The 16551-nt window shown below is 48.3% G+C and overlaps 1 protein-coding gene across 3 annotated transcripts in view; it reads right to left on the reverse strand.

Moving 5' to 3' along the window:
* The window catches only part of GRM8 (glutamate metabotropic receptor 8), a 2054171-nt gene that overhangs the window by 219338 nt on the left and 1818282 nt on the right, over positions 1-16551 (reverse strand). The window lies entirely within an intron of this gene.

Below are 16551 nucleotides of genomic sequence, written 5' to 3' on the forward strand. Positions count from 1 at the left end.
GTGTTTTCAGAATTTCTCTCCCCCATGTGCACCCACCTATCCACTCTCTTTTCCCATGTGCTGACTTCTCCCGGCTGTGCTCTCTTCTTTGATCTGTCTACTCCATGTGCTATCTCCCTTGCTTGTTTTCTCTCTCATTCCAGTGCTGTGTTCTCCCCTCATGTGCTGTCTAGTTTGAGCTGTTTCCCCCCTGTGCTCTGTCTCTCTCACCCTTGTGCGCTTTCTCTATCACCCATCTGCTGTCTTCTCCTCATGTCATCTTCTGGGCAGGGGAGGAAGCAAAAGACAATACTGACATCACAGCAGGAGATCGCAGAGGATATATTTAGTGAGGTAAAATATTGTTTAAAAACAGTCAGTGAAATATTTTACCTAGCAAAAGAAATCCTTTGTTATCCCCTGCTGAAATGTCAGTATTGTCTTTTGCTTCCTCCTCTGCCCAGGAGATGTGGTATGCTCCGCACACGGTCAGACACAGACAATTTTTAAAATCAACTTTTGTCTTGGGAAAACCCCTTTAATGATACCGGCTTCCTATGCCTGTAGACAAGTTGCACATCTGCCACCAGGATCAGCCAAATTATTCATTGCCCCTGTGTGGAATTTGCGCAGGTGCAGTAAATCAGACCGCCGCCATCTTTATGCATACTGATAGTGGCAATCATACTGAAACTGCGCATGCGCTCCTCCTGTACAAAGACGGCAGCGGTCAGTGAATCATTTGGCTGATCCTGGTGGTCGCATGTTTGCAACGGTGTTCCGCTGGTGGTACTGCGCAAGGGGCTGCGTACGGCAAATACAGTGTGTGTGTGTGTGGTGCATACAGCGTATACAGTGTGTGTGTCTGTGGTGTGTACGACGTATACAGTGTGTGTGTGGTGCGTACAGCATATACAGTGTGTGTGTGGTGCGTATGGCATATACAGTGTGTGTTTGTGTGTGTGGTGAGTACAGCATATACAATGTGTGTGTGTGGTGCATATGGCATATACAGTGTGTGCGTGTGTGTGTGTGGTGTGTACGGCGTATACAGTGTGTGTGTGTGTGTGGGGTGCAATGGTGTTCTGCTGTTTCCATATTGAGTCACCCAGCACTTGGATGTCCCAATATGGAGGTCAGTGAACTTCCGCCGCTTGGAATTCTGGGATCAGGACACATCTGGACGGAAAAGGATGTGACGGCATTACAAGGTAAGTAAATATTAAGAAGCTCTTTTTTTTGCCTTGCAGAGCAGAATGGGGACATACAGTATAAACAGCATACTAGTATACTGTAACAGAGGGTTGAAAGATGCAGGATTTACTTTATATGGAGAAAGGTGAAAGGTTCCCTTTAATGTCTGTAGTAATATTTGAGCAATGTAAAGGACAAATCATGCAGGAAAGATGAAATTTTGAGAATTCGATAGAATCTCTCAATACACTTGACAGTAGTTTGTTGAAATTTGTGGAGTCAAAACTTACAGCTATGTTAAAATGGTCCATAAGCAACATATCACTCACAAGCTAAGTTATTAATTCTCTTCCTACATACATCTATATGTAAGTGGATAAATTACTTAAGAGAACAGTATACATCACTCTGCCTGTGTCCAAAATGGAAGCAAAAATCTGAAATAATTTGTGATAAAAGGACCAACAACAACTATTAATTTGTAGTGTGTCTGCCCATGTCACAGATGGAAAACTGGGAATGACATAAACAAAGTGCAACAAAAGTATATGTTTTTAAACTGTACGAGGGGCGATCCAAAAGTAATGATAATCTGTTATTTCTATTGCACACAGAAATTAAAATAAAATGTTTTCTTCTCTCCTAGGTACCCACTAGTCCAGGAAAAAAAAATCACTTAAATAGACCATGATTCCCGGGAGCTACATTCATTTGAATATGAACTGCCGAGGAGTGAACATCAAAATGGAAAAAAACGAGCTCAGAGCTGTCATCAAATACCTCTGCTTGAAAAAAATGACTACCAAAGACATACACAGCGACTTGGTGGAAACATTGGGGGACTCTTCTCCTCCATATTCCACAGTTGCATGCTGGGCCAAGGAATTTAAGCTGGGAAGAACATCGACGGAAGATGAACATCGTGAAGGACGCCCATCCACGTCCCTCAATGAAGAAAACGTGAAAAAAGTTGAAGAAGTTGTATTGGCAAATCGAAGAGTGACTATCAGGCATGTAGCTGAGGTCACAGGGATCTCATATGGCAGTATTCAAAGAATCCTTGCAAAAGAATTGCATATGAGAAAGGTCTCCGCGCGTTGGGTGCCAAAAATGTTAACCGACGAGCAAAAGAAGAAACGAGTTGACATTTCAATAGCAAATCTAGAAAAGTTCCAAGCAGACAAGGAAAATTTTTTGTCACGTTTTTTGACCATGGACGAGACCTGGATCCACCACTTTGATCCCGAAACTAAACAACAATCGATGATGTGGAAACGAGCCGACGAACCGACGCCGAAGAAATTCAAAGTGTCAAGCTCAGCAGGGAAGGTTATGGCGTCCGTTTTTTGGGACGCTGAAGGAATTATTATGGTGGACTATTTGGAGAAGGGAGCCACTATTACGGGCTCCTACTACGCAGAACAAATAAGAAGATTGTGGGAGGCTATCAAGGAGAAAAGGTGCAGCAAACTGCGGGCTGGAGTGCTGTTTCACCAAGATAACGTGCCGGCTCACAAAGCTGCAGTTGCCATGGCTATCATTCAAGAAGCGGGCTTTGAACTGGTTGAACACCCCACCTATTGGCCATATCTAGCCCCCAGTGACATCTTTCTCTTTCCTCGGCTCAAGGAACACCTCCGGGGCAAGAAATTTGATGACAATAGCGACGTGATAACCGCTGTTGGGGATTTTTTTGAGGGTCAAGATCAAGAATTTTTTTCTAAGGGAATTCTAAGTTTAGAAAAGAGATGGACTAAATGTATAGACTTGATAGGAGACTATGTAAAAAAATTAAAAATTTTTTTGACTATATTCATTGTGTTTAGTATTGATTATCATTACTTTTGGATCGCCCCTCGTACGTTTAAGGTACCATCACATTTAGCGACGCTGCAGCGATCTAGACAACGATCCTGATCGCTGCAGCGTCGCTGTGTGGTCGCTGGAGAGCTGTCACACAGACAGCTCTCCAGCGACCAACTATGTGAAGTCCTCTGCTAACCATGATAAACATCGGGTTACTAAGCGCAGGGCCGCCCTTAGAAACCCGATGTTTACCCTGGTTACCAATGTAAACGTAAAAAAAAAACAAACACTACATACTTATATTCCGGTGTCTGTCCCCCGGCGCTGTGCTTCTCTGCAGTGTGTAAGCGCCAGCCGGAAAGCACAGCGGTGACGTCACCGCTGTGCTCTGCTTTCCGGCCGGCCGGCGCTCACAGTGCAGAGAAGCACAGCGCCGAGGGACAGACATCGGAATGTAAGTATGTAGTGTTTGTTTTTTTTTTACGTTTACGCTGGTAATCAGGGTAAACATCCGGTTACTGTTAGGTCTCGAGTTCCCGCTTCTGCACAGGGGGAATCTCAAGCCATCTCCGCTGCGGTCTCCCATTCTTATCCAGCCACAGTGGAGTCTGCTCAGCAGGGACGTCGGTCCCAGCGTCTTGCTCAGTCTCACTCTGTACAGAGAGTTACTGCTGCTTCTTCAGCTTCTGCCATTAAAGCCAGTGCTGGTCAGCAGCGAGCGGACTTCTCTGGGACTAAGTCCTTGTCTGCACACACTGAGCATGCCCAGGGCAAGATCTCCCGTTGGAGATCGAGGGTCATGTGCTCAGGCCCTGCAGCACATTCCATTGGTCCTCTTGGCAGGTCTTGGAAGGGTAAAGTTTCTGTGGCCACTTCCTGTGCTGCAACTATATAAACTGTGCATGACCGCATGGCCATGCGCTAGTGTACATTTGCATATGTGTGTTTGTTGTTAGTGCAAGTCGTCCTTGGATACCCCTTCCCTATTGAATGTCTGTTCGCGGAAGGTGTATGGTTGCTATCTAGCGCCCGACTTATCCTACAGCACGAATCACACATTACAGTGTCCAGTCGCTGTGACCGCCAGTACGGCGCCGTGCACTTCCTCTGTGCTTTCCTTACCCAAGCCTGGGTGGTTAGTGGCGTTCGTCAGTGCGGCACCGCATGCACTCTTGTGCCCTAATATTGTTATTTGGCTTCCTTACACACCCAGTTGCGGTGTTGTGCCAGCAAGGGTCTAATCGGACTTCTATCCTAGTTGGGGTTGAGTTCGCTGACTACTTGCTCGCGCTCTATGTGCGGTACCGCGATCCTGTGACACAACAGGATCGCTTCCTTCACGCTGGGTGAAGTTTAACCCACGTGTGTATGCTTATGAGTACCGCCATATAGTCCGTCATTACTTGGCAGCAGGTTCCATCTCTGCACGGTGGACCCCAGGCTGCGAACGCACCATACTCTATCTGTCTTATTATTTGGTGCGTTCCGCTAGCCCTAACATTACACTAGCGCCAGGGTCTGGCTAGTAATGACGGACAAACAGCAATCCTTGCGGTATATCCAGCAGCTGGAGGGTAGGTTGGCGGCTCTTGAGAGCGCAACCTCAGCTGTGGATGTTACCGCAGTTGCTGTACAGGCTGCTAGCGTGGCTGCAGCAACCCTGTCCATTGCCACCCCTGCTCCGACATTTTCTCGCCTCCCGCTGCCAGAAAATTTTTCTGGTGATAGCAAATTTTGTAGGGGATTTGTGAGTCAGTGCTCTATTCACCTCGAGCTCCTGGCTGCACGTTTTCCCACAGAGCGGGCTAAGGTGGGATTTATAGTGTCTCTCTTGTCGGACAGGGCGTTGGAATGGGCTACGCCGCTGTGGGAGCGTGGCGATCATGTGGTGCAGAGTGCTCCGCTGTTTCTGAGCACTCTGAAACAGGTCTTTTTAGGACCTCAAGTCACCCATGATACTGCGCTCCAACTGCTGGCATTAACTCAGGGTGAGTCTTTGGTCAGTCATTTTGCCGTCCAATTCCGCACTTTAGCTTCTGAGCTGGATTGGTCGGATAAAGCTCTTATCCCCATATTTTGGAGGGGCCTGGCTGACCACGTTAAGGACGCTCTGGCCACTAGGGAGATTCCTGCCACACTGGAGGAGTTAAGAACTGTCTCCACTCGAATTGACCTCCGTTTTAACGAGCGGAGGTTAGAGCAAGCCCAGTGTAGGCAGAGGTTTCGGCTGGCTCCTACCTTCGCCAAACCTCTGGAATCTCCGGTCCTGGTTCCTGAGTCACATGAGGCCAGGGAAGTGTCACAAGCGGGATCTAAGTCCCGGACCGCTTGTGCACTCGAGGTCTGTCATGTTTGCCAGCAGTCAGGACATCTAGCCACCAGATGTCCTCAGCGGTCGAGGAAACGTCAGCGTCTAGTGGTAGTAGGAGGAGGTACACTAGACATGGCGACGTTTGCCTCTAAATTGTCCGTTAAGGGGACAATTACTATAGGCTCATTCTCCCACTCGGTAGAGCTCTGCGTGGATTCTGGGGCGGAGGGCAATTTTATGTCTTCTGCCTTCGCCCAACGTCACGCAATACCCCTGGTTATGCTAGCTCAACCAGTAACGGTACGAGTGGTGAATGGGTCGACACTGCCCTCACAGATAACACACCAGACCATCCCTTTTACTCTGTCCATGTCGCCATCTCATCAGGAGATTATATCTCTGCTCGTCATCCGAGGGAATTGATGAGGCCCTGTTGGGAATACCTTGGCTACGGTACCACTCTCCTCATATCGAGTGGTCCTCTGGCAGAATCCTGGGATGGGGCGAATCTTGTGGGGGTAGGTGTCAGAGGGAGTGCGTTCAGGTTGCTACTACAGAGGTACCCGCAGATCTTTCCTCTCTCCCCAAGCAGTATTGGTCTTATGCAGACGTGTTCTCCAAAAAGGCGGCAGAGATCCTTCCGCCCCATCGCCCCTATGACTGTCCTATTGATCTCTTGCCTGGTGCTGAGCCTCCCCGGGGTCGGGTCTATCCGCTATCTCTCCCGGAGACAGAGGCAATGTCACAGTACATCCAGGAAAATCTGGCAAGAGGATTCATTAGGAAGTCAGTGTCACCTGCTGGGGCAGGGTTCTTCTTCGTGCAGAAGAAGAATGGGGAATTGCGTCCATGCATAGACTACAGGGGTCTTAATGCCATCACCGTTAAAAATAAGTATCCTTTGCCCTTGATATCTGAGCTCTTCGATAGGCTTCGGGGAGCAAGGGTATTTACTAAACTAGATCTGCGGGGTGCTTACAACCTGATTCGCATCCGTGAGGGGGACGAATGGAAGACGGCTTTTAACACCAGGGATGGGCACTATGAATATCTGGTGATGCCCTTCGGGCTCTGTAATGCCCCAGCCGTTTTCCAAGACTTTGTGAACGATATCTTCCGGGATATGCTTTCCACCTCGGTCGTAGTCTATCTGGATGATATTCTCATCTACTCTCCAGATATTGACTCCCACCGGAGAGATGTTTGCAAAGTCTTCGACCTCCTACGGGCAAACTCCCTCTATGACAAGTTGGAGAAGTGTATGTTTGAGCAGGAGTCCTTACCTTTCCTAGGCTACATCATCTCTGCCCAGGGATTGGCTATGGATCCTGCCAAACTACAGGCTGTGATGGACTGGCAGGAACCCCATTCTCTTAAAGCGGTGCAGCGCTTTATGGGGTTCATTAATTATTATCGCCAGTTCATTCCGCACTTCTCAACTTTGGTAGCTCCCTTGGTTGCCCTCACCAAGAAGGGGGCGAATCCCAAATTGTGGTCTGAGGAGGTCTCCAAGGCCTTTAACTCTATAAAGTCACACTTCGCTAGCGCTCCCATCCTACATCGCCCCGATGTTGATAAGCCATTTATCATGGAGGTGGATGCCACTTCTGTTGGTGCTGGAGCAGTCCTCTTCCAAAAGGATGCTCAAGGTCGGAAGCATCCTTGCTTCTTTTTCTCCAAGACATTCTCACCAGCAGAGAGGAATTATTCCATCGGGGACAGGGAGTTGCTGGCCATGAAGTTGGCTTTCTCGGAGTGGAGACATCTCTTGGAGGGAGCACGTTTTCCCTTCCAAGTCTTCACAGACCATAAAAATTTGGTGTACCTGCAGACAGCCCAGCGGTTGAATTCTCGCCAGGCCAGATGGTCCTTATTCTTCTCCCGGTTTCATTTCACCCTCCATTTTCTTTCTGGGGAGAAGAACATTCGGGCCGACGCTCTCTCTCGCTCCGTTGTGTCATCTGCGGAGGAGGAGGAGGAGCCTCGGCTTATTGTCCCCACCGAGAGCTTGAGAACTGTGGCCCCGGTTTCGCTAGAGTCTGTGCCTCCGGGCAAGACTTTTGCACCATCCAGTTTGCAACCAGCGGTTCTCTCTTGGGCACACTCGTCCAGGGTGGGTGGACATTTTGGTACCAAAAGGACATCTGAGTTACTGGCGAGGACATACTGGTGGCCGCATATGGCTCGTGATGTCGCAGAGTATGTTCGGGCGTGTGTCTCTTGCACCAAGAACAAGACTCTTCGGCAACGGCCAGCTGGTTTGCTTTATCCTCTGCCGGTGGCGGACAGGCCCTGGGAGATGGCCGGGATGGACTTTGTGGTGGGCTTACCCAAGTCTCGTAACTGCACCATTATCTGGGTGATCACCGACCATTTTTCCAAAATGGTGCACTTGGTGCCTCTTCTACGGCTACCTTCTGCACGGGCGTTGGCTGTCTTGTTCGTCAAGCATATATTTCGCCTACACAGTATGCCAGACAAAATTGTTAGTGACCGGGGTCCCCAGTTTGCATCTCGATTCTGGAGAGAGCTTTGTCGTCTACTCAGTATTGAGTTGAATCTCTCTTCGGCATATCATCCCGAGATGAATGGGTTGGTAGAGAGGGCCAACCAGACCTTGGTCACATATTTACGACATTTTGTTTCTGCCAGGCAGGATGACTGGGCATCCTTGCTACCGTGGGCAGAGTTTGCACTTAACAATGCCGTAGCCGACTCCACCGGTCAGACTCCATTCCTCCTAAATTACGGTCAGCATCCGCGTGTTCCTGTGCCCATGCCTGTGTCTTCTGCTGACTCCAGGGTGGCAGACTGGGCTGTGGAGGCACGGGACATTTGGGACCGCACGCAGGATGCCATTCGGGCCTCCAAGGAGAGAATGAGGTCCTCCGCCGATGTTCATCGGCGCCCCGCTCCGACCTTTGCTCCTGGCGACTTGGTGTGGCTCTCCGCCTGTAACATCAGGCTGCGAGTTGAGTCCACTAAGTTTGCTCCTCGCTACTTGGGTCCCTTCAAGGTTCTCGAACAGGTTAATCCTGTGGTCTACCGTTTGGCTCTTCCTCCACGCTTGGGTATCACCGACACCTTTCATGTGTCCCTCTTGAAACCCGTATACATGTCCCGGTTTTCCGAGTCATCTGCCGGGACATCGGGTTCGTCTACGGACGATTACAAGGTGAACGCTATTTTGGGGTGCAAGGTGGTACGCGGCAAAAAGTTCTATCTGGTGGATTGGAAGGGTTATGGCCCAGAGGACAGGTCATGGGAGCCTGCTGAAAACATTCGGGCCCCACAGCTCATTGCTGCCTTCGAGCGTAGCGAGGCCCAAGGAGGGGGGGCCCTAAGGGGGGGGTAATGTTAGGTCTCGAGTTCCCGCTTCTGCACAGGGGGAATCTCGAGCCATCTCCGCTGCGGTCTCCCATTCTTATCCAGCCGCAGTGGAGTCTGCTCAGCAGGGACGTCGGTCCCAGCGTCTTACTCAGTCTCACTCTGTACAGAGAGTTACTGCTGCTTCTTCAGCTTCTGCCATTAAAGCCAGTGCTGGTCGGCAGCGAGCGGACTTCTCTGGGACTAAGTCCTTGTCTGCACACACTGAGCATGCCCAGGGCAAGATCTCCCGTTGGAGATCGAGGGTCATGTGCTCAGGCCCTGCAGCACATTCCATTGGTCCTCTTGGCAGGTCTTGGAAGGGCAAAGTTTCTGTGGCCACTTCCTGTGCTGCAACTATATAAACTGCGCATGACCGCACGGCCATGCGCTAGTGTACATTTGCATATGTGTGTTTGTTGTGAGTGCAAGTCGTCCTTGGATACCCCTTCCCTATTGAATGTCTGTTCGCGGAAGGTGTATGGTTGCTATCTAACGCCCGACTTATCCTACAGCACGAATCACACATTACAGCGTCCAGTGTTATGTTTGCTAATGACAGGTGTTATGAAGGCAATCCAGAAACACAGTGTGCTTAGCGATCAGAGCGCACACAGTGATCTGACAAATACCCAAAAATACAAGAACGAGCTCTGAGACGTGGAAACTCTGTAGACTGCACACCTGATCCTATCCTAAACACAACTAAAAGCGGCTGTGGATTGCGCCTAACAACTACCTAGGCAACTCGGCACAGCCTAAGAAACTAGCTAGCCTGAAGATAGAAAAATAGGCCTGACTTGCCCCAGAGAAATTCCCCAAAGGAAAAGGCAGCCCCCACATATAATGACTGTGAGTAAGATGAAAAGACAAAACGTAGGGATGAAATAGATTCAGCAAAGTGGGGCCCGATATTCTAGGACAGAGCGAGGACAGTAAAGCGAACTTTGCAGTCTACAAAAAACCCTAAAGCAAAACCACGCAAAGGGGGCAAAAAAAACCCACCGTGCCGAACTAACGGCACGGCGGTACACCCTTTGCGTCTCAGAGCTTCCAGCAAAACAAAAGACAAGCTGGACAGAAAAAAAGCAACAAAAAAGCAAAAAGCACTTAGCTATGCAGAGCAGCAGGTCACAGGAACAATCAGGAGAAGCTCAGATCCAACACTGAAACATTGACAAGGAGCAAGGATAGCAGCATCAGGCGGAGTTAAGTAATGAAGCAGTTAACGAGCTCACCAGAACACCTGAGGGAGGAAGCTCAGAAGCTGCAGTACCACTTGTGACCACAGGAGTGAATTCAGCCACAGAATTCACAACAGTACCCCCCCCTTGAGGAGGGGTCACCGAACCCTCACCAGAGCCCCCAGGCCGACCAGGATGAGCCGCATGAAAGGCACGAACAAGATCGGAAGCATGAACATCAGAGGCAAAAACCCAGGAATTATCTTCCTGAGCATAACCTTTCCATTTAACCAGATACTGGAGTTTCCGTCTAGAAACGCGAGAATCCAAAATCTTCTCCACAATATACTCCAATTCCCCCTCCACCAAAACCGGGGCAGGAGGCTCAACAGATGGAACCATAGGTGCCACGTATCTCCGCAACAACGACCTATGGAATACATTATGTATGGAAAAGGAGTCTGGGAGGGTCAAACGAAAAGACACAGGATTGAGAACCTCAGAAATCCTATAAGGACCAATAAAACGAGGTTTAAATTTAGGAGAGGAAACCTTCATAGGAATATGACGAGAAGATAACCAAACCAGATCCCCAACACGAAGTCGGGGACCCACACGGCGTCTGCGATTAGCGAAAAGTTGAGCTTTCTCCTGGGACAAGATCAAATTGTCCACTACCTGAGTCCAGATCTGCTGCAACCTATCCACCACAGAATCCACACCAGGACAGTCCGAAGACTCAACCTGTCCTGAAGAGAAACGAGGATGGAACCCAGAATTGCAAAAAAATGGAGAAACCAAGGTAGCCGAGCTGGCCCGATTATTAAGGGCGAACTCAGCCAACGGCAAAAAGGACACCCAATCATCCTGGTCTGCAGAAACAAAACATCTCAGATATGTTTCCAAGGTCTGATTGGTTCGTTCGGTCTGGCCATTAGTCTGAGGATGGAAAGCCGAGGAAAAGGATAGGTCAATGCCCATCCTACCACAAAAGGCTCGCCAAAACCTTGAAACAAACTGGGAACCTCTGTCAGAAACAATATTCTCAGGAATGCCATGCAACCGAACCACATGCTGGAAGAACAAAGGTACCAAATCAGAGGAGGAAGGCAATTTAGCCAAGGGCACCAGATGGACCATTTTAGAAAAGCGATCACAGACCACCCAAATGACTGACATCTTTTGAGAAACGGGAAGGTCAGAAATGAAATCCATCGAAATATGTGTCCAAGGCCTCTTTGGGACCGGCAAGGGCAAAAGCAACCCACTGGCACGAGAACAGCAGGGCTTAGCCCTAGCACAAATCCCACAGGACTGCACAAAAGTACGTACATCCCGTGACAGAGATGGCCACCAGAAGGATCTAGCCACTTACTCTCTGGTACCAAAGATTCCAGGATGACCAGCCAACACCGAACAATGAAGTTCAGAGATAAGTTTATTAGTCCACCTATCAGGGACGAACAGTTTCTCTGCTGGACAACGATCAGGTTTATTCGCCTGAAATTTTTGCAGCACCCGCCGCAAATCAGGGGAGATGGCAGACACAATGACTCCTTCCTTGAGGATACCCGCTGGCTCAGATAAACCCGGAGAGTCGGGCACAAAACTCCTAGACAGAGCATCCGCCTTCACATTTTTAGAGCCCGGAAGGTACGAAATCACAAAGTCGAAGCGGGCAAAAAATAACGACCAACGGGCCTGTCTAGGATTCAAGCGCTTGGCAGACTCGAGATAAGTCAAGTTCTTATGATCAGTCAATACCACCACGCGATGCTTAGCTCCTTCAAGCCAATGACACCACTCCTCGAATGCCCACTTCATGGCCAGCAACTCTCGATTGCCCACATCATAATTACGCTCAGCGGGCGAAAAACTTCCTGGAAAAGAAAGCACATGGTTTCATCACTGAGCAATCAGAACCTCTCTGTGACAAAACCGCCCCTGCTCCAATCTCAGAAGCATCAACCTCGACCTGGAACGGAAGAGAAACATCTGGCTGACACAACACAGGGGCAGAACAAAAACGACGCTTCAACTCCTGAAAAGCTTCCACAGCAGCAGAAGACCAATTAACCAAATCAGCACCCTTCTTGGTCAAATCGGTCAATGGTTTGGCAATGCTAGAAAAATTACAGATGAAGCGACGATAAAAATTAGCAAAGCCCAGGAACTTTTGCAGACTTTTCAGAGATGTCGGCTGAATCCAATCCTGGATGGCTTGGACCTTAACTGGATCCATCTCGATAGTAGAAGGGGTAAAGATGAACCCCAAAAATGAAACTTTCTGCACACCGAAGAGACACTTTGATCCCTTCACAAACAAAGAGTTAGCACGCAGGACCTGAAAAACCATTCTGACCTGCTTCACATGAGACTCCCAATCATCTGAGAAGATCAAAATGTCATCCAAGTAAACAATCAGGAATTTATCCAGATACTCACGGAAGATGTCATGCATAAAAGACTGAAACACAGATGGAGCATTGGCAAGTCCGAACGGCATCACTAGATACTCAAAATGACCCTCGGGCGTATTGAATGCAGTTTTCCATTCATCTCCTTGCCTGATTCTCACCAGATTATACGCACCACGAAGATCTATCTTAGTGAACCAACTAGCCCCCTTAATCCGAGCAAACAAGTCAGATAACAATGGCAAGGGATACTGAAATTTAACAGTGATCTTATTAAGAAGGCGGTAATCAATACACGGTCTCAGCGAACCATCCTTCTTGGCTACAAAGAAGAACCCTGCTCCCAGTGGTGATGACGATGGGCGAATATGTCCCTTCTCCAGGGATTCCTTCACATAACTGCGCATAGCGGCGTGTTCGGGCACGGATAAATTAAATAATCGACCTTTAGGGAATTTACTACCAGGAATCAAATTGATAGCACAATCACAATCCCTATACGGAGGTAGAGCATCGGACTTGGGCTCTTCAAATACATCCTGATAATCAGACAAGAACTCTGGTACCTCAGAAGGGGTGGATGACGAAATCGACAAAAATGGAACATCACCATGTACCCCCTGACAACCCCAGCTGGATACCGACATGGAATTCCAATCCAATACTGGATTATGGGTTTGTAGCCATGGCAACCCCAACACGACCACATCATGCAGATTATGCAACACCAGAAAGCGAATAACTTCCTGATGTGCAGGAGCCATGCACATGGTCAGATGGGCCCAGTATTGAGGTTTATTCTTGGCCAAAGGTGTAGCATCAATTCCTCTCAATGGAATAGGACACCGCAAAGGCTCCAAGAAAAACCCACAACGTTTAGCATAATCCAAATCCATCAGATTCAGGGCAGCGCCCGAATCCACAAACGCCATGACAGAAAACGACAACAAAGAGCATATCAAGGTAATGGACAGAAGGAATTTGGACTGTACACTACCAATGACGGCAGACCTAGCGGACCGCTTAGTGCGCTTAGGACAATCAGAAATAGCATGAGTGGAATCACCACAGTAGAAACACAGACCATTCAGACGTCTGTATTCCTGCCGTTCAACTCTAGTCATAGTCCTATCGCACTGCATAGGCTCAGGTTTAACCTCAGGCAGTACCGCCAAATGGTGCACAGATTTACGCTCGCGCAAGCGTCGACCGATCTGAATGGCCAAAGACAAAGACTCATTCAAACCAGCAGGCATAGGAAATTCCACCATGACATCCTTAAGAGCCTCAGAGAGACCCTTTCTGAACAAAGCTGCCAGCGCAGATTCATTCCACTGAGTGAGTACTGACCATTTCCTAAATTTCTGACAATATACTTCTATATCATCCTGACCCTGGCACAAAGCCAGCAAATTTTTCTCAGCCTGATCCACTGAATTAGGCTCATCGTACAGCAATCCGAGCGCCAGGAAAAACGCATCGACACTACTCAATGCAGGGTCTCCTGGCGCAAGAGAAAATGCCCAGTCTTGAGGGTCGCCGCGCAAAAAAGAAATAATAATCAAAACCTGTTGAATAGGATTACCAGAAGAATGAGGTTTCAAGGCCAGAAATAGCTTACAATTATTTTTGAAACTTAGAAACTTAGTTCTATCTCCAAAAAACAAATCAGGAATAGGAATTCTTGGTTCTAACATAGATTTCTGATCAATAGTATCTTGAATTTTTTGTACATTTATAACGAGATTATCCATTGAAGAGCACAGACCCTGAATATCCATGTCCACACCTGTGTCCAGAATCACCCAAATGTCTAGGGGAAAAAAAAAAAAGTGAACACAGAGCAGAAAAAAAAAAAATGATGTCAGAACTTTTTCTTTCCCTCTATTGAGAATCATTAGTATGGCTCCTTGTACTGTTATGTTTGCTAATGACAGGTGTTATGAAGGCAATCCAGAAACACAGTGTGCTTAGCGATCAGAGCGCACACAGTGATCTGACAAATACCCAAAAATACAAGAACGAGCTCTGAGACGTGGAAACTCTGTAGACTGCACACCTGATCCTATCCTAAACACAACTAAAAGCGGCTGTGGATTGCGCCTAACAACTACCTAGGCAACTCGGCACAGCCTAAGAAACTAGCTAGCCTGAAGATAGAAAAATAGGCCTGACTTGCCCCAGAGAAATTCCCCAAAGGAAAAGGCAGCCCCCCACATATAATGACTGTGAGTAAGATGAAAAGACAAAACGTAGGGATGAAATAGATTCAGCAAAGTGGGGCCCGATATTCTAGGACAGAGCGAGGACACTAAAGCGAACTTTGCAGTCTACCAAAAACCCTAAAGCAAAACCACGCAAAGGGGGCAAAAAAAACCCACCGTGCCGAACTAACGGCATGGCGGTACACCCTTTGCGTCTCAGAGCTTCCAGCAAAACAAAAGACAAGCTGGACAGAAAAAAAGCAACAAAAAAGCAAAAAGCACTTAGCTATACAGAGCAGCAGGTCACAGGAACAATCAGGAGAAGCTCAGATCCAACACTGAAACATTGACAAGGAGCAAGGATAGCAGCATCAGGCGGAGTTAAGTAATGAAGCAGTTAACGAGCTCACCAGAACACCTGAGGGAGGAAGCTCAGAAGCTGCAGTACCACTTGTGACCACAGGAGTGAATTCAGCCACAGAATTCACAACAGTCCAGTTGCTGTGACCACCAGTACGGCGCCGTGCACTTCCTCTGTGCTTTCCTTACCCAAGCCTGGGTGGTTAGTGGCGTTCGTCAGTGCGGCACCGCATGCACTCTTGTGCCCTAATTGTTGTGAGTTCTGTTTTTGGGCTCCCTCTGGTGGTTACTGATGGTACTGGGTGACTTGTGTTCTCTGCGGTCTCTGGTGTCCACCTGTTCCATCAGGTTATGGGTGTTTCCTATTTAACCTGGCTGTTTTGTCATTTCCTCGCCGGCTATCAATGTAATCAGCGTGTCTGTTTGCCTTTGCTCCCTGCGTCTGTTATCTTCTGGACAAGCTAAGTTTTGATTTTCCTGTTCTATGTTTTGCTTACTTTTTGTCTTAGTCCAGCTTGCTGTTATGTGACTCCTTGCTGCTGGTTGCTCTAGTGGGCTGAAATTACTCCTCATGTTCCATGAGTTGGCACATGAGTTCAAGTAATTTCAGGATGGTTTTTTGAAGGGTTTTTCGCTGACCGCGCAGTTCACTTTTGTATCCTCTGCTATCTAGCTTTAGCGGGCCTCATTTTGCTGATTCTGTTTTCATTTCTACGTTTGTGCTTTCCTCTCATTTCACCGTTATTACATGTGGGGGGCTGCTATTTCTGTGGGGTGTTTCTCTGGAGGCAAGTGAGGTCTGTGTTTCTTCTTATAGGGGAAGCTAGTCCTTCGGCTGGTGCGAGACGTCTAGGAATCATCGTAGGCACGTTCCCCGGCTACTGCTAGTTGTGTGTGTAGGTTCAGGATCGCGGTCAGCTCAGGTTCCATCACCCTAGAGCTTGTTTTTGTTTTTCTGCTTGTCCTTTTGTGATCCCCTGCCATTGGGATTATGACACCTAATATTGTTATTTGGCTTCCTTACACACCCAGTTGCGGTGTTGTGCCAGCAAGGGTCTAATCGGACTTCAATCCTAGTTGGGGTTGAGTTCGCTGACTACTTGCTCGCGCTCTATGTGCGGTACCGCGATCCTGTGACACAACAGGATCGCTTCCTTCACGCTGGGTGAAGTTTAACCCACGTGTGTATGCTTATGAGTACCGCCATATAGTCCGTCATTACTTGGCAGCAGGTTCCATCTCTGCACGGTGGACCCCGGGCTGCGAACGCACCATACTCTATCTGTCTTATTATTTGGTGCGTTCCGCTAGCCCTAACAGTTACTAAGCGTGGCCCTGCGCTTAGTAACCCGATGTTTACCCTGGTTACCAGTGAAGACATCGCTGAATCGGCGTCACACACGCCGATTCAGCGATGTCTGCGGGAGTCCAGGGGCGAAATAAAGTTCTGGACTTTCTGCTCCGACCAACGATGGCACAGCAGGATCCTGATCGCTGTTGCCTGTCAAACTCAAAGATATCGCTAGCCAGGACGCTGCAACGTCATGGATCGCCAGCGATATCGTTCAGTGTGAAGGTACCTTAAGCCTATGCAACAGAAACAAGCCTTGAAAATCTGCAGGTACTGTACGTAGCACCAAAATTACACTAATTAGTGGTGCACTCAGCTCATGTCAAACCACAAGAACACAGTAAACCAAACTGGCACTAATTAATTATTTGGCAATATC

Source organism: Ranitomeya imitator, chromosome 4, assembly GCF_032444005.1.
Source record: "Ranitomeya imitator isolate aRanImi1 chromosome 4, aRanImi1.pri, whole genome shotgun sequence".
Classification (NCBI taxonomy): Eukaryota; Metazoa; Chordata; class Amphibia; order Anura; family Dendrobatidae; genus Ranitomeya; species Ranitomeya imitator.